The sequence below is a fragment of the Leptidea sinapis genome, chromosome 3 (genome assembly GCF_905404315.1).
Source record: "Leptidea sinapis chromosome 3, ilLepSina1.1, whole genome shotgun sequence".
NCBI lineage: Eukaryota > Metazoa > Arthropoda > Insecta > Lepidoptera > Pieridae > Leptidea > Leptidea sinapis.
Genome location: NC_066267.1, coordinates 11,835,163 through 11,854,995, shown reverse-complemented (window position 1 = coordinate 11,854,995; position 19,833 = coordinate 11,835,163). Strand labels below are relative to the sequence as shown.

Here is a 19,833-nt window from a genome sequence, read left to right as displayed (position 1 = left end):
ATGGAAATTTATATACATTATGACCTAGGTAACAAGAGTGAAATATTTGTGCACGTTTTAACTGCCTGTGTGAATTTTCGAATAATAAAGATAAACTTGAAAGTAAAGGAGAATATCGTTAGGTTTAGAATCGAATTGCTTAGTAAACGTCGTGTAGAGACAAAGAAGTAGAGAAAATCGGCGATGCTAAAGTCTACATTTAACTTTTATAAAGATATGTATCTGCCCCGTCGAAAATTACGAATCAAGTGTACTGTTTGACCTGAGAGGAGATTTTTGAGCTTCGAGCGCTCGAATTAAAAGGCGAACGGGCACAACTTATTGTTTCAAAAATTTTATTAAAATAGCCCATCAAATTAATCTTTATTATCTTATACTAAGCACATTAATATAATAACAAACACTTATTATATTGCGTTAAAGCGAAAATAATCGTGAAAAGTTCGTATACGACGAGAGTCTGGATATCACTCGATTTTTTTATTCGAGCGCTCAAATTTAAATTGCGCCCAGACCTCTTTGGTCAGCCATTTTAATTGTCTTGTTATTTTAATTATCTTTTTTTTATTTAACTGCCATCATTGGATTTAAATAACATTTTTTTTTTACCGTCTCTTTGGTAAAGTTAGGACAAGTGAAATATGTTCTTATTTATATAAATACTAGCTGACCCAGCAAACGTTGTATTGCCGATATTAAAATCGCGATATAAAAGTAACTATTGATCGTAGATGGGTGAAAATTTAAAATTGTATGTATTTTTTAATGCTGACTCATAATCAAACAAATTTAAAAAAAAATGTCAAAAAAAAAATAAAAAAAATAAAATTTCGTGTGGACCACCCTTAACATTAAGGGGGATGAAAAATAGATGTTGTCCGATTCTCAGACCTACCAAATATGCACTCAAAATTTCATGAGAATCGGTCAAGCCGTTTCGGAGGAGTTCAATGTTTAACACCATGAGACGTTTAACACACGAGAATTTTATATATTAGATGTGTTTTGACTTCACACGCAAGAGATTGATACTTGTCTGAGAGTAAACTAAATCACAACTTATAAATGGGATTTCGGCGACAATTTAATCGAATTAATTTATTTTTAAAACCAAGCTTATTGAACCTCTAAAAGTACAACATCTAACGTTTCCGATTAAATTTAAAATCAAATAGTGTCCCCGATTTGAATCATCAAAATCCATTCAGTAGTTTTATGTGATCGACAAGCAAATAACACGAATATTTGCTTTGTTAAATATAGTATAAACACAAGTCGTCATTGAAAGCTATGAATTATATTTTTCTGAGTAATATCATGTATCTCGATCAATTGTGTCGTCTCTTAGAAGTGAAACACGACGCCACTTCTGGTGGTCTATCCCCGTAGGACATCACTTCCACGAAATATTTTGTAATACACTAGCTTACCCGACAGACGTTGGTCTGTATATAATAAAAAAAAAATACTGTTTTATAGGAATTTGCCAATAATATTTCAAAACATCAAGAATTATGATTAGTTTTACAGTAGAACTGTCAAACCGTGCGTCACAAAATTCTCTCATAGAAAATATATACAAAGCAAATATTAAAAATAAAAATAATTATGGGTACCAAATCGAAATAAAAACAATCTCATCTCTCAAGTTGGACTAAACTGCACTCCATGAAGTAATCCCCATTAAAATCCGTTCATTAGTTTTGGAGTAGCTATAGCTAACGATTGAGACTGAGCCATCACGCTTGATTATGTAACCTTTGTTCGAGTAAAGTCTCTCACGGCGACCCCTCCAAGTGATAGATGACTAACCGAATTGCTTAATGAAATCGTACCATTTCTAAGTACAAGTTAAACTGACCAACCTTATCACGAACGATGCGTCGGCATTTCGATTGTTTGTGCTTACAGTTAAATAGGTGTTTATAGCACGTGAAATAAAACGTAAAACAGCAAAGCATACGTAATAGTTTATGGAAACAGAACTGTCAGTGTCTTTCATTCATTACATACTTTGTTTTTTATGAGAAGAAGTGCCGACAACTCAGAGCAAGATATTGATTTCATAGTAAGATTGACGAGTGAAAAAGACGCGCTTGGAAAAAGACATAGGATGCGGTACCCATCAAGCCGGAATCCTGTGTTATAAAAAAAAATTGTAATACTTTTTTAAAACCCTAAAAAATGGAATCCAGAATCACATTTCACGCCACAGAGAAAAACAAGAAAAAATACAATTGTCACTATCGATGTATGGCATTCAATCAGAGTAGGAGAGACTTCGAGACTTTTCTTCATTTTCATGACAAGATTCTTCTAAAAAGCGTGAACTTATGAGTTGACAACGTTCACGAATTTTTTTTTAAATGTAATATCTTAGGTTAAATAACTTAATTTCGTTGATATGATGTGCCCTCAACATGTAATGTGGTCGAAAAATCAAGACTAATTCAGATTCCCTTGCCCTACTGAAGTTCATTAACTTAAGTTACATACTTTAGATCTTACACGGTGTTCAGGAGTTCGAGTGAGGTTTATCTTCTTCTCTAAGTTTAAGGAGTTTCTGTGCTCTCACTCTAGTACTGACCACATACTCCATCTCATCACTCCATCAGGATATGTTGAGGGTCTGCTACGTTATTACGTAACATATCATACAAAATAGGCAACATTCACCAAATATAAATGTTACTGCTATAGATAATCATAATATAAAGCTCATAAATATTGTTCACCAGAATATACAAGGTATCTCAAGTAAGGAATTAGAAATTGAACTGTTTTTGAGCTGCTGTCATATAGATATATTATGTATTACAGAACATTGGCGTAAGAGTCATCAGCTCCAGTTTAGTTTTAGAGAACATGAAGTGGTCAGTTCGTTTTGTAGAAGTAGGGCAATACATGGAGGTTCCCTAATTATAATTAATAATAGATTAAAATGTAAAAATAGAAGAGATATTGTTAATCTCTCTATAGAACAACTAATTGAGATAGCGTGTATAGAACTAGAGCAATTTATTATTGTAAGTGTATACCGCCCCCCCACTGCATCATATGAACAACGCAATTGCGTATTACTTGCTAAAGGGCATAAAAAAGCTAAAGGCATAAAAGGCATTTATTTTATCAAAATTGGTTCCTTAAGAATGATTTTTGATGTCATTTCTCATATACTAGATGCTACTACCGCTTCGGAAACAAATGCTCTCTGAGAGAGAAGAAGCGGTGCAAGAAACTATAAGCAGTTGATAAGCGCTAACCAATAGAATCTGCTAAGAAAGTATTTAACGAACAAGCCAATATTATTTTCAAATCGTTAGCAGTTACAATTATACGTGCTTTTCGGTTTTTACTGAGATCAAATCGATCGCACATTTCGTCCTCAATCTTATTACTTTCTCATAACTCCATAGTTAAGAAATAATCGAACAAATATTAATTTTAGAGCTAAAATAATAAAAATAGAAGAATTTCATAAAAGAAAATTAAATGAATTAAATTAATCTTTAATATGATAAATATATAAATATAAAATAATATATATCTTTAATACCCCACCTTGTAATGAAAAATTCATCTGTATTTGTGTTCATAACACTAACGGCCGTTTTCAATAACATATCTCTAGTAACGGATACATTGCTGTCACAGTTTGATGACAAGATCTTGTCTATCCATAGTTATGTCCAGTATAGTAATAGTCCAATGCTTTGTCGATAGGTTATTGAAATGTACGTAAGCGTAAAAGGATAGATTTGTCTTACCTCTAGTAAGTTAAACTAAGGATAGATAGGTTATTGCAAACATCCGTGAGGCTTAACAATAAACTAATCCTAAACGGCAGTACTGATTTTGATCAATATTTTTTGCATGTTTTGAGTGCCTTCTTGGGGGGCAACTTGGACATTTATATGCTTTTTATTTAAGCAAAAATCAGGTATTAATATCCGCATGTTTGGTATAAGTGAATATTTATTAACTTATATTAGTTATTACACCTTATAATAAATAATTGATCATTAATACAGTTGTGAAGAAACAAAATGTTTATGTGGTGATTCAATATCCTTAGTTAGTGTTTATAATATTTGATACCTAGATATGTAGAGTTTACTTTTATACGTCCGGACGTAAGAATTACATGATTACTTTTTTTTTAATACTTACTTTTTTAAGTCATCGCTTCAACTCTGGTTTAGTCAAATTGCTAAGAAGAACCATTATTATTTGAAATCATTATTTGATAGTATATAAGTATATATATCTGTATATAGGTATGGTCGCTCAGAGGGCAATGGCTCTCCATTATTATTATTATAGGCATTAGCCCTCTGGCTAAGCTTGGAGTTTTTCTTAGAGATCGAATCAGAAGAATATGCAGTAGAACCAAAGTCACTGACATACCCCAAATGATTACGAAACTGAAGTGGCAGTGGGCAGCGCACATAGTTCGACGGACAGATGGCCGGTGGGGCAGAAAAGTCCTCGAATGGCGACCACGTAGCGGAAGACGCAGCGTTGGTAGGGCCCCCACAAGTTGGACCGACGATCTGGTCAAGATCACCGGAGTACGTTGGATGAGGGCAGCGCAGGACAGATCGTTGTGGAGATCTTTGGGGGAGTCCTTTGTCCGGCAGTGGACGTCTTGCATCTGATGATGAATTATGATGATAGGACCCCATCCGCCGCACGTGATGCTGAAAGTATATATTTTTATTCCAAGCCTGGCGCGATTAAAAAGTGTTAGAAACTATGCAAACCTCACTCATATAATATCTCTTGTTGTAGTTCTTATCTTGTCCCGTTGGTATTTAAGGCATACTTTAGTCCCTAACTAAATACAATTGACGAAAACTTGCAAATGCTTATTTTTAGATCACTTTATTCTATACGTTAAATGGAAATTAACTGGTACATACGCTACTATATATTCTATTATTTTTCATGCAAATTTCTGGTATAACATTTAAAGATTAGCGCATTATGGACATTTTACATTTGCTTGTTTTACCTCCTATAAGGCCGGTACTGCTCCTGTGATTCCTCAGGTCTTTCAGTAACTAACTAACTTTAATAGTGTAGGAGTATCAGTCGACTCGAAGACTCAATGCTTTTTTTTTCATAAAAAATAAGGAGAACGTGGAAATGAACTGACAAAATGGTAGCTATTATAAAATCGTCTAATTCTAAGTAAAAAATATCTAGTATGTGAAATGTAATCTAAAGTAATTCGGCACACGTTATCACTGTGATATTTTCATATTCGCAATCTCTTTGCGTTTGATAAATGCCCTGCCCTAGGTTAGTGATGCGACGCGGTGTTTATCGACAAACGATAATCGAGGTGTTGCATAATCCCTGGCAACAATTTATTGACTAACGTTAAGAAGTCTTAAGGAATATACAAACAAAATTCAATCAAATCAATGAAGACACTCATGAAATTTTAAAGTATATTTTTTTACTTTTTATTTTATCTTGCGAAAATTCCATTTTAATAACCCATTTCTGGGACTGGATACTTAACTAGTTTATTATTAAATGAATAAGATTTAGTTTTGAAATTAATAAATTTAAAACCTTAAATTTTAAAACTAAATCTTAATCATTATATTAATTTCATTAACTTGCCTAATGTTTTAAAATTCCTTCTTTTCTCTGTTTATTTTCAAATTCTAGTTGTATTCCTCATCATATTAGTCCAATTATCTCGTTGGCTATTAGAAATTAATACTGGCATCTATGTTATGAATACTACATGTTTAATTTATCGTACAATAGTCCGCAGCACATCACTAGCAATGCAGTTATCGCGTTTTTAATACACTGAATAAATATTAGTAGAGCAAACATAGACAAAATGTGAATGTCTATCTGAAAATTGCTCTCTCTAACATTGCAAATAATGTTGTACTCATACGATATACTTGCGAGTGTGTCGATGAACTTTTATCGATACAGGTCGACAAACTAATCGCTTATGCGTGATTCTTTTAGAATCCTTTTTACTATTTAAGCGAAAGTAAGGAGTTATTGACCGTGGGCTTAGATTATATGACTGTTGATACAATATAGATGTAACCTTGAATTGAAATGAAAGCTCAAAATGCATTGTTTGAACTCTACAATGCTCTAACGTCTCTAACAGTTGAAATAGAGTTTGACTGGTATTATGGGGTTCTGTACCGAAAATTATCTAAGTACCTGTATCATAAAACATTTTTATTTAATTAATATTAGAAAGTTCGATTCCTTCAAATTAATATTTTCTTCATATTGTTCGTAAGTTTAAAATTCCGCGTGGTTTTATACTACACTACCATATTTGGACAAAGATTTCCCCCAAAGGCCTGCACGACGATCGGTAAGATTATTAATTAAGTATTATATCAACACGCAAAGATAAGAACTTTATCCGGAATATAATATATAAACTCTATTATACAGCCGATCTGCCAACCATCAAGTCAGCCCCAGACTACTTCACTAATACCAGTAGTACCGAGTGCGAAGCTCCTTTGCACACCAAGCCGGCTAGATTATAGATTAATGGCCGCCTATTTCTGCCGTGAAGCAGTAATGTGTTAACATTACTGTGTTTCGGTCTGAATGGCGCCGTAGCTAGTGAAATTACTGGGCAAATGAGACTTAACATCTTATGTCTCAAGGTGACGAGCGCAATTGTAGAGCCGCTCAGAATTTTTGGTTTTTTCAAGAATCCTGAGCGGCACTGCATTGTAATGGGTATCAGCTGAACGTCCTGCACATCTCGTACCTTATTTTGAAAAAAAAACTAATAACTGACGTAGCTACTGCAAATATTTTCAAACTTACACATTTCTTACTCAATTATAAAAATCTTTCTACAGTGACTGTGGGACATACCTACATAAACTATTGACTTGTGTCCGTACATATACAATACCTATGTCGCATTTCTGAACTATAAGAATGTACATTCATAAACAAAACAATACCGGTCCTGTGAATGTATTTTTTATTTCATAAACTAGCTGCTGCCCGCGATGTCGTCTGCATGGAAAAATAAAGTTGCATCTGGAGTGATAATAGAAAATACATACATGTACGTACGTATTTCGCGACCTCAAAATATATATTCAGTAGTTTTAGCATTTCGCCCGGACATACATAAAAACAGACAGAAAATTTTTATGAACTACATTTTTGGCTTCGTTATTATTTGTAGAACTTCTTTACTTACTTACTTAATAGTTTTCACTTACATTTTCTTAATAAAATACAAATTTTACATAATGTTTTCTTAGCCATTAAAACCACTGAGGTTTGTACTATTCCAAAAGGTAGATATTTTTTCAAAATTGATTCTTTTAGAAGTATTTTTTATGTTATTTCTAACACTACCACCGCTTCGGAAATAAATTGCGCTCTGAGAGAGAAGAAGTGGCGGAAGAAACTCTCCCTTTTCTTCCCTATTCCAGAAAAACGTTCCAAACTACAATCATGTCGAAATTGAGTTAAGAACACAAAACTGGTCACGTGATTCATATTAACGGACTGACAAAAAATGGCAGCCCTACTGGCACTATTTAAATGACATCATGACTTAGTAGCCCAACCCACATGTAGATATGGATTACATAAAACTTTAAACACGAATTCCTTAAAATGTGATGTTTGTGGATTGGAACGTATTTCAGGAACTACGTCCAATTTATTTGTGACAGGCACCTACTTGATTAAAAATTTACTTAAATCCCAAAGACTACCGAAGATAATCCCACAGAGAACAGCCTACATATTTAGTTACCTCGTAGGGAATTTACTTCGCTGTGCGAATTTTAAAAGGAAGGAATGTAGGAATTAAAAAATATGTAGCCATAAACCATCTTGGATAAATTTCGCATCGAATGGTGGTAGTTTCATGTCGATACGGTCAGTGGTTTAGGCTTGAAAGAGCCTCAAACAATGACCATTTTCATTATCTTATATATATTAATTACGTGACACGTTGTTTGTCCGCGATGGACTCCTAAACTAATGAATGGATTTTAATGGGGATTACTTCATGGAGTGTAGTTTAGTCCAACTTGAGAGATATTATAGTTTTTATTTCGATTTGGAAAAACATAATTATTTTTATTTCCAATATCTGTTTTGTATGGACATATTATCTAGGACAGAATTTATTGACACACGGTTTGATAGTTCCACTGTGAAACAATTTCATTATAACAACAGGGAGCATTTTTACGAAATAATTCTTGATTTTGTGAAATATTATTGGCAAATTCCTGTAAAACAGTATTTTTTTTAATTATATACAGAACAACGTGTGTCGGGTCAGCTAGAATATATATAAAATGTGTAGTCTATTATGTAGAACCCAGTATCATATTTTAAGTCTCGAAGTCGGGGCAAAACACACGTAAACATCATTATAATAGAAATGAACTCACTAATTGGAAGTTAATATTAAAATAAATAAAGCAATTTCTCAACAACACTTTATTATATAAAACAAATAGATAAAACTCTTCCTCATTCTGCAAGTTTCTTCACCCGGTCAAAGACTTTACGTAGGTACTATGAATTCTTTTATGCGTCTGATAAAAACGTAGATACACTCAAGTCGTACGCCTAAGTTAGTACAGTTAAATGAACGTCACTGGGGCATAGTTAATGTAATATTGACAACTTAGATTAAGGATTGGTCTGCGCTGCGCTCCAACTAGATACCGCAGTTGTAGTCGCAAAGTACGGCAACTTTAACTACGCCCAAGACGAGCAGGACGTCCAGCTGATAGTCATTGATACGCCCTGCCCAAAACAATGCAGTGTCACCCAGGACTCTTGAGAAACCGAAAAATACTTAACGACACTACAATCGTTTACTCTCATTTGTCCAGTAATTTCACTAGCTACAGACCGAACCACAATAATGCTTACACATTACTGCATCACGGCAGAAATAGGCGCCGTTGTGGTACCCATAAACTAGCCGGCATCTTGTGCAAAGAAGCATTCCACTGGTTTTTTTCCACTGGTTCCAAACCAAATCTCTAGATAACATAGCTCATCATAATATCATTCAAAATCAGTATTCCAAACTTTAAGATAATCCCTAAGTTTACAAAAATATCTCCAGATGAATAAATATGAAGGAATCAATCTTAATATGAATATTTTCAAGTGATCTTTGGACGAATCGTATATAAATTAAACCTACACAGAACACGTTAACTGTCCTCGTAAATACCTAAACATTCCGAAGGTCTAAATCCCCGGAAACGTAGAAGCCAGTACATTATTTCCGTAAACAGGCAGTACATGGGCTACTGACATCCAATCGTAAGTAAGGTCAAATACGTAATGACCAATCCGTGTCGAGAAAATGGCATTCAAACTATGTAGGCTTCAAACGAAAGCGAAAGTAGGCCAATCGCGCTTCTAGTTTCTATGTGTGTGCGGTACGTAGGTGTGTAATATGGACTGTGTGTGTGTTGTGAATGAAGCCTCGAAGGCTCTGTTACGTAACGATTTACGTGTATAAGCTTTCATTGGTAGCGATGTGTTATTTTCAACAGATAGGCGTGCTACTAGCTTTGACAGACAACTGAAGGCATCATAATTATGTTTACTTACAAATACGCACTATTCTATATTTAGAATAATCTAACCATTTAAATACACGGAGGTCAGACGGGGTCGAACACTACCAAGGTCACAATAACTATCCTAATGTCATGTGTCATTCCTTAATAAGATAAACAAACCTATAAATATATTATAATATATCACATTTCTGAATATGAACTACTAATAAAGACAGATATGAAAATATTATGTACAATTTTACTAGTTCGTAAGTAATTTAAGTATAGAAACATAGTTATTTATTAGATCTGTGATGACTTTAACCTTTTTTACAAAACTGTTTCCAGCATACTAGTGTGTACGTACCTGAAAAGGAACTCCATTATATTGCTGTAGGTCTGTGCGTTTTTAATTTCGTCAATTGCCCTAAGAATGATCGTGTTTTAGAAAGAAGGTTAATAAGAATAGTATGTATGAAGTATACATTACACAAAAGGTATTTGTTAGAATTAAATTCCTACTACAACTGACGTCGATAAGAATTCTAAACAAATGTATTTTGAGAACACAAATGATTTTTATAGAAAACTGTGGTGCCATTTTTATACATTTCTAAGCAAGTTCATTGTCCCAATGAATATAACCGTTGACTCTCACCACGGAGGCCCCGGTTCGATGCTCGTCCGCCACCTGCCAAATAGGATGTAAATAATACGTAATGAGACTGGACTGCCTAAGTAAAAGTTGAAATTTAGTTTAGTATGAATCGTGCAGGTATTTGATATAAGTTTGAAATAGTAGTAATTCCTGTATTTAAATTTGAAAGCGAACAATTGCTTAACGGCCGTTTTCAATAACCTATCTATCCTTAGTTTAACTTACTAGACGTAGACAAATCTATTCTTTTGCGCTTACTTACATTTCAATAAAATATTGACATGGACATAACAATGGATAGATAAGATTTTGTCATTAAACGGTGACAGCAATGTATCCGTAAGTTAAACTAAGGATATTGAAAACCGCAACATAACGTAGTCGATTTCGGCTATCACCGTCAACTGTCAATCTATCAATGACTGCACGTTTCATACATTCGAGTGAATCGCTTTTTTCTTAGAGAGTTTCGCTAGGCTGATCTAAGCCATTATGATTAGAATATAAACGTTATATTAAATGGATCACATTATAGCAACTTCATCAGTTTTCGTAAACTGTTTTAAAAGTGATGGCTCATCAAAACATACAGTTGTTAATTGTTTATAGATAACTGACGAAGCTCTTTTCTGTTACAGATACGCGAGTGTTCAGGAAACGGCTGATTATTAAGGTAATTATGATTTTATGTTTAAATTGTTTTAATCAATCATTTAACTGCTTCTCTTCTTTTGTAGACGAATGGTCGTTCTCTGTTATAATAATAATAACTCTATTTTTTATATTTATATTTGTAATATTGTTTTTTATAAATATGTTATATATATATATAAATGTAGAAAATAAGATGAAATTGTAATAAAGAGAATAATAATAATATTGACACACTTTTTACACAAATTATCTTAGTCCCCAAGTTAAGCATATATAGCCTGTGTTATGGGTTGCAAGACAACGATATATTTAACACAATATACTTACTTAAACATATATAAATACATATTATAAACATACATAAAAACATTTAAACATCCATGATTCGGAAACAAACATCCATATTCATCATATAAATTCTTGTACCTACCGGGATTCGAACCCGGGACCTCTAGCTTAGTTATACTTTATTCGTGGCTGATCTTGGTTCCGATGAATTGCTGGCTTGAATAATTATGTCGTAGTCCTTTGAGTTGTATGTTAATAAACTATATAACAAAAAAATATTTGTGTAACAGAATACAGAGGTAAGAAGTGAAACTTCTTTAGGACATACAATATAGACGGCGCCTGTTTCTGCCATGAAGCAGTAATTTGTAAGCATTATTGTGTTTCGGTCTGAAGGGCGCCGTAGCTAGTGAAATTACTGGCCAAATGAGACTTAAAATCATATGTCTGAAGGTGACGAGCGCAATTGCAGTGCCGCTCAGAATTTTGGGTTTTTCAGGAACCTGAGCGGCACTGCAGTGTAATTGGCAGGGCGTATTAATAACAATCAGCTGAACGTCCTGCTCGTCTCGTCCCTTAATGTCATGAAAAAAGGAATGTTGGATTTAAGTAGTAGCAATTTACTTTATTGAAGAGAAACTTCTTTATCAACGCATGAGAAATTTTTTATAGAATTGATACGCACTGCCGATGACTATGCAGTGCCGCTCAGGATTCTTGAAAATCCCAAAAAATCTGTTAGACACTACAATTGCGCTCGTCACTTTGAGTCATAAGATAACTAACTAATTACGGTCCAATTCAGACCGAAACACAATTATGCTTACACATTACTGCTTCACGGCAGATAAACGCATCGTTGTAGTACCCATAATCAAGCCGGCATCCACTGGTAGCAGAAATTAGTCACCTTGTGAAAAATATGGAATATTTAATTTTAACAACACACTACTCCGATTAAAACCACATTGATATGGGAAATAATTCCAATACAGATTTATTAATTAAATAACCAAGTACATATATCGTTGATTTAGTAATTTACTTAAATCATTTATACGTGTAGATAGACTATGACAGTTGTGAAAATGTCGAAAAAAATTGAGTTTCGAACTACCTCTATTTTGACCAACTCTCGCACACTAACACAAAGTGTCATACAAATCGCGACTGTAAGACGTCGCTTTTCACGCACACTAAACTAATATTCCTGGATTGTTTTCATCGGTTGTCTAACAAAAAGAGACTCTATCTAGACGTATAAACTGTCTCAGTAATTTAATAATAAACTATTTATTTATATATTTTTATTTATTTAGTGGCACGAGATGCATGTCCATTAGCCAAATTTATTTCTATTTATTCTAATAATTGAAACAAAAAAATAATTTGTGGTAGCTTTAGCATTTAATTATTAAAATTGCAAGCATAAAAATAAAGTCTTTAAAAAGATTGCATTCATTTATAGCAGAAATAATAATGAGCAAAAAAACACAGAGCGATCATCTTAATTGCGATTGTCGATCAAAACAACGTTTATAAGTTCACAGATAATAATGGTACATCTGTCATTACATATCATTATTATAAAAATGTTTTCTTACTGATAATCGAAAATAAACTTAATTAGAAGTGCATTGGTAATTATGTGAATTTGATAAGACTGTTTATACCTAACATATGTTAGTTGGGACATGTGGCTTAAATGTTCTTACAAATACTTCATAATTGATAAAATATTTTCAAATAATTACTCTCGAACGAATGCGAAACAATACGGTCCTTATAATAGAATATCTACAACATTCAATGATATCAACGAACATGACGTTGACATTTTTCACGACACGTTTAAGTCATTTAGAAATAAAGTTTTAGAAAAAATAACGACCACGGTAGATAATTTTTTGTATTAGGTTGTTAATGACTTATTAATTCTTACTTTTATTTTTTGTAATTCCACACTTACCACTTTATAATTATTTACATTGTATAGTTTCTAGAATTAAGATTTATTACTGAGTATCTTAATTTTTTCGTAATTAAAATGCTGAATGTACCTAATTAGAATAACCAACCTAGAAGTTAAGTTGAGTTATTGTTGGTACATCTTAAATAAAATAAATAAATGCTTAATTTTAAACACTTCCTTATAAAAGTGGTCTATTTCTGTCTTAGTTCGAACTAATGAAAATATCACCGCACCTACTGGATGTGTGAGCTGTTTTCAAGGAATTTTCTTTCAAATATCACAAAGATGTGGAATGAGCTTCCTTGTGCAGTGTTTACGGGACGATACGGCATGGGTACCTTCAAAAAAGCGCGTACCTTCCTTAAAGGCCGGCAACGCTCCTGTGTTTCCTCTGGTGTTACACGAATAGTGGGCGGCGGTGCTTATTAAATACCAGATGTCCCCCACCCAATTGTCCTCCTTTTTCATAAAATAAAAAATTATTTACGAACGAAACTCGGTAGCTGATTTTTCAAACATGGATGGATAAATTTTTCCTTTTAACATTTTTTTAGTCCTGATAGAAATATAACAAATGGTCTTCATGGTCACCACGTACAAAGAAAAAAGATAAACAGTAAGAGAAATGACCATTTCCACGCAACCTTTCATGCTCGACCCCTCCTGGGGTGACCCATTTTTTCTGTTTAATCTTCAAATTTTATGTCATAATATATGTATAGAGTTGCTCGAAATATGGCAGTCCATGACACTGTGAACGGCTCCATCACTTGGCATTGCGTAGAGACGTCGCTCCATTGTGTCTTATACAGCATTTATCACGGGGAGTGTTCCGAAAAGCTGTTTCACCTGATTCCTGCCGCCAATTTCTTCTTCTTTTGAGGCTTTTTCCACTGTTTTCGAGAGAGTATTATCACTAGTGATGTCCTACCAGCGAGAGAACTTACGCTGCATTATACTTACTCCTCTTCAAATATATATATATGGGGATACATTTACCAGTGGGAGGCTCCTTTGCACAGGATGCCAGCTAGATTAAGGGTACCACAACGGCACCTATTTCTGCCGTGAAGCAGTAATGTGTAAGCATTATTGTCTTTCGGTCTGAAGGACGCCGTAGCTAGTAAAATTACTGGGCAAATGAGACTTAACATCTTATGTCTCAAGGTGACGAGTGCAATTGTGGTGCCGCTCTGAATTTTTGGGTTACCAGTTAAAAAATAACCATCAGCTGTACGTCCTGCTCGTCTCGTCCCTTATTTTCATTAAAAAAAACCACTCATAGTATTTATAACGGCACGGGCAAGAGCTAGTTTAAAAAAAAAAAACATAATATTTAATAATGAAAGATATTGAATATATTTATTTAACCAAATTCGTCGCTCGCCATAACAAACTAAAATAAGATACCAGCTAGAAACAACAGTCACCTTATGTTTCTATAAGTAATTTTTTTGATAACATCTTCTTAGGTCATGTGCATGAGCTCTGACACCGCTAGATAAAGCCTAACTTTTTAGTTCTTAACGCGATAACAACGCACAACTGTCGTCTATATCAAATAATATTACCTAGAAAAAGATTGCCAAACGTGTGTCTGGTTATACGACGGGTTCCGTAAAATATAGCGATATTTTTAAATTATACTATATGTAAGTTCGTATTTTTTTTTATGAAACTGGACGTTCATCTGATGGTAATTGATGCGCCCTGCCCATTACAATGCAGTGCCACTCAGGATTCTTGAAAAACCACAAAAATTCAGAGCATCCAAAATTTCTAAAGCTGCCGGAACTTTACACTACCTCCAAGATGGCAAAAAATTATCGAAAAAAATGTATACTGTAATCAAATGTTATTAAAATATTAGAAATAAAAATAACGTTTTAAAATAACGTTATGAATTTTCATATAAAACGCGAAGATACTTTTTCCACGATCAACAAGAATTATAACGGTAATTGGTAAAGTATATTTTAGTTTACGTATTTGGCAACGATAAAAAAGTACCTTTTTGTGACAATAAGGGACTTGACGAGCAGGACGTTCAGCTGATGGCAATTGATACACCCTGCCCATTACAATGCAGTGCCACTCATTATTTTTTTTAAAACCCAAAAATTTTGAATTGTCAAGTTTCATCTGCCCAGTAATTTCAGTTATTGTGCTTACACATTACTGCTTCACGATAGAAATAAGCGCCGTTGTGGTACCCATAATCTACTTCCTAGTAACATCTTTACAAATACTACAGTTCTAATAAGCAAACGTAGTAACAGACATAACATCTGTGCAAATAACAAATGACTGTAATGTTCTCTAGATATATATGTCTAGAGTATGTGTATAGTCGTACCTTAGCGCTTTCTTTTTAATTTAACCATGCCGGATCATCTTGGAAACATTAAAGTCAAAGTCAAATAAAATTTATTCAATTATGCTAAAACTAAGCGCTTTTGAAACATCACTACAAATATTTCTTTTAAATTACTGAATTTACCATGTGTTCGTAAAAAGTTGAGCTCGTGAGAAGAACATATAAAAAACTCAACGACCACACTTTTAAATTGAGTATTTTACAATGGCTGTAATATATATATAACAAATTAGTTTGTAAGGTGCTGCATCAAATATATGAGTCGTGTTTAAACAATATAAATTATTTCATTAAAAGTAATAAAGAATTAACTGTATAAATAGAAATTATCGTATATTGTATGCATCAACTTTAAACGCTTGAACTTATTGTTTGTGTAAGATGCTGCGTGAACATGATGGTCGTGATTACTGTCACAATTAGTAATTGCATCCAACAAATACAATGATTTATTTACTATAACAGGTCGACCTGGCACCACAAGCAGCATTCGTTCACGAGTTGACGCAGGACCAGCAAGCACGGATCGAGGAAAGAATTTAGTCCTCGGTTATGCGTGAAAGTGCCTTAAAAACCGCAATGGAGGAACGCCACACAAACAGCTTTTTATTTAATGAAAATAAGGGTCGAGACGAGCAGGACGTTCAGCTGATGGTAATTGATACCTGCATCCATTACAGTGCAGTGCTCAGGATTATTGAAAAACCCAATAATTCTGAGCGGCACTACAATTGCGCTCGTCACCTTGAGACATAAGATGTTAAGTCTCATTTGCCCAGTAATTTCACTAGCTGCGGCGCCCTTCAGACTGAAACACAGTAATGTTAAAACATTACTGTTTCACGGCAGAAATAGGCGCCGTTGTGGTACCCATAGTCTAGCCGGCATACTGTGTAAAGGAGCCGTCCACTGGTAAAGTTAGCTGGTGACGATGATAGTTGAGTGTGTGGGGAGTGATGTGATGTTGGAATTGTTTGCACTTTCTGTTAATAAAAGTTTCTACGCAACGCATAGTAAGCCATTCACATAGTTCTGAATCCGGACGATTTTAGACGGAAATTAATAGATACGAGCTTGTAAGCTTTTTCAAGAAGAGTATCTATCCCTTAAAAAAAATATCAATGACTTGTCATATCTGAAATCATTAACTTGCAAATTACTCAATTACGTACGCAAAGTCGCGAACAAGAGCTTGTGTAAAAACTCTACATTTATTTCAAATAATATTTATTTTGTGATAAAACTACATAAAAATATCTATAACATCGCTAGAAGCGTACAGAAACCTAAACTATACACCGATAAGATATCAGGTAGCCTAGGTCTTTGATAAAACGCTAAATTTACAAAAAAAACCGCGATAACACAGGGCTATCGCTACACTGCGTCCCAAATGAATCTAATTTATTTAATATAATATCTATTTTACATTACAAGGTGACCTGCGAATGATAATAAAAAATAATTGTTCGATACAAGTCAAGTTTGGTGAAAACTTAATCGCGTCTTATTTAAAGTAGTGTAATTAACGTGTGAGCACTAGATATCATGTACAATGGTGCATCAACATTTTTATTTTGAAAATTTTCAAGAACAGGGGACAGCTTTAGGACAGCTTCATTCGCGAATGTGTCAATAGATATAAAATTAATTTAATTAATTTATATAAAATACTTTTGTAATTAAAGGCACATCATTACATAAGCAAATTTTTACAATTTTTGTAAAATCAACATTATTTATCCTGACGTTTCGTTCAATAAAATGTTAGTATATTTTTATAAATCAAGGATTCGTTCTCGTACAAATCTGGCCATAACTGCACAAGTTTATCGCAAATGTCACAAAACATATTAATTATTTTCTGTAAACGATATGTCTTCATCAAAACTAAAAAGCGAAAGTAACTTCATATCAGTAAACATTAAACTTATAAGCTTAATAAACAGATTAAATGCATGTTAAACATTGGAATTAAACTCATCTTCTTTGCGGTAAATTTTTTTTTATGTGTCTATAGAATTTCAAGTGAAAATACGCATTTTTATTGAATAAGACACGAATCACAAGTAAAGGATAAACCAACATACTCTTTTTAGTACATAAGACTTCTTCGTCGTCAGACAAGCCTTAATTTATTTGAGCTCCCAATATATTTACAATGCAATGGCATTGTAAATATATTGGGAGCTATTTTAATATAAATTAAAAAGGAAATATAAAGCGACCGTAAATTAATTATATAGATACAGTAAAGTAACTAAAACTTTATCAAACTTCAAATCGAAAGTAAGCCATTTCTAATTTCAAGCAAATAGTTTTTAATTACAATAACAGTGAGATAAATGAAAATTTTTTGAAATAGGCATTACATTGCGGAAATCCATAATTATCCAAATGTTTTGAGTTTTATATAGTGTTTATTTCGCCAATATTTGTCGTTTAAACAATGCAGTCTCGTGCCAAATTTTGGCGAGTCAAAATGTCCTGAGGATGCCTCGGGTAGAGGTGAAACACGTGTCGAATTGTTTAAAAGACAAATATTGGCGGAATTAACACTAAAGAAAACTCAAAACATTTGGATAGGGAGATAGATGTAAGTTGGCGTTAAATCAATGGTGCTTTCAGCGTTCCAGTGTGTATTATATTTTGAATAAAACAATTCTCAAAGTGAGCTTATCAATCTAGGAATATGTCCAATAAACTCGTAAATTTTAATCTTCACACCGCGACCATATTCTAGGTTATCTAGTTGATAAAATTTTGTCAAGTTCAAACCTGATTGCGAAATCAATATTTCTATATCCGATATTTTGTAAAAGTACTCTATAAAAACTGGTCACGGCTTAAGCAAACTTGATTTTAAATCGAAATAATTACTACTTGAGAGACCAATATAATTAAAATAAATATGTTTATAAATCTTGCAAATAATACAAATTAACATTAATATTTTCGAGTATCACAACATAAAACATTTTTCAATGTGATAAAACAATGTATTATTTATTATCTATGAATGAGTTTTACCCATAGTTAAGGCTTAAAGTTCTCGTTACCACGCCATAAAATTTTATAAAAAAAAAACTATAGTTATTGTAGAATAATTCCTGACTCTTTATATTAGTGGCTTGTTGACGGATATTAAAATATAAATAAGAAGGTTATTGAATCTGTATTAGTGATAAACCCTTGCGAGACGCCTATATAAGTATATTATTATTTTTATAATATATTTATTTATTAATTGTCACGTCTAGTAACTTAATATTTAGATTTCTATGGTTAAGATTGGTCTCCGCTGCGCTCCAACTAGATATCGCACTGCTTACGTGCACTGCGTATCGTGACACTCAATGGCATGTTTCTAATTTTGTAAAATACTATTCGTGATATTTTACATTGAAATAAATAAAATACAAAATACTTACTGATGAATGTAGCATTATCTTTGCAAAGTTTTAGTACGCAACCCAGCATTTTAGTTTCAATTATTAGCAATGTTTAACAGAACATGTGGCACGCCAACGTCACACTATGTTCGAGACTGGCTCGAGTACGTCCACTCAGGCGTAATATTAATGCCGTACTTTGTGAGTACGGCTCGGTGTCAAGTTGGAGCGCAGTGGAGACCAATTCTTAATCTAAGGTTACGGCCGATTAAAATTGACAGGAATTACTACAACTGTCAGTTTTATTATAGAAATACGTAATCCTCAATATGTTAGGCTTTATCATCTATCCTGGTGAGTGATAATATCATCTAAATCGTAGCAGATCACATAAGGGCTTAAGGCGTAGCTATATGTTATACTTAAAGATGAGTCTCATTTGCCTGTAATGGAGATTATCGAGAAGTCCGACGAATCACTTAAAACTTATGATCATATATGCCTTAGAAATACACAAAACTTTCTTCTAAAGCGAGTAGTTTTGAAGTTGTGATTTAACTTTCGATTGTACATTATTTTAATATGTCATACGTGTAGCGACATCAAAACCTAGCTATTCCGATAATGGTGTTTCCGTCATATGTCTTATTAAAAATATTCATACCTATTTTTAATAAAGCATACTGAACGGCAAAATTTTTTTTTTAACGCCGGCACTGTCTTTTTATGGCAGAAATAACTGTGGTGACACTAACTCGGATGAACGTAAAATGTCAATAATTAATTAAATATCAGAAAAAAACAAAAATTATATTTAGAGGAAAATTAGAAGGTTACAACTTCCATATTAACATATAACCTAACGAACCCTAAACATTGAAATATCGAGACACGCGAATGATAAATGCGAATTA

At 33.3% G+C, this 19,833-nt stretch overlaps 1 protein-coding gene across 9 annotated transcripts in view; it reads left to right on the top strand.

The window, feature by feature from the left end:
- LOC126979541 (broad-complex core protein isoforms 1/2/3/4/5) overlaps positions 1-19,833 on the top strand; it is a 145,504-nt gene that overhangs the window by 98,246 nt on the left and 27,425 nt on the right. For all 9 annotated transcript variants that reach the window (XR_007732839.1, XM_050828892.1, XM_050828891.1 and 6 more), the window contains one exon: positions 10,875-10,909. The gene's annotated coding sequence lies outside the window, so the exon portion shown is untranslated. The remainder of the gene's footprint in view (positions 1-10,874; positions 10,910-19,833) is intronic.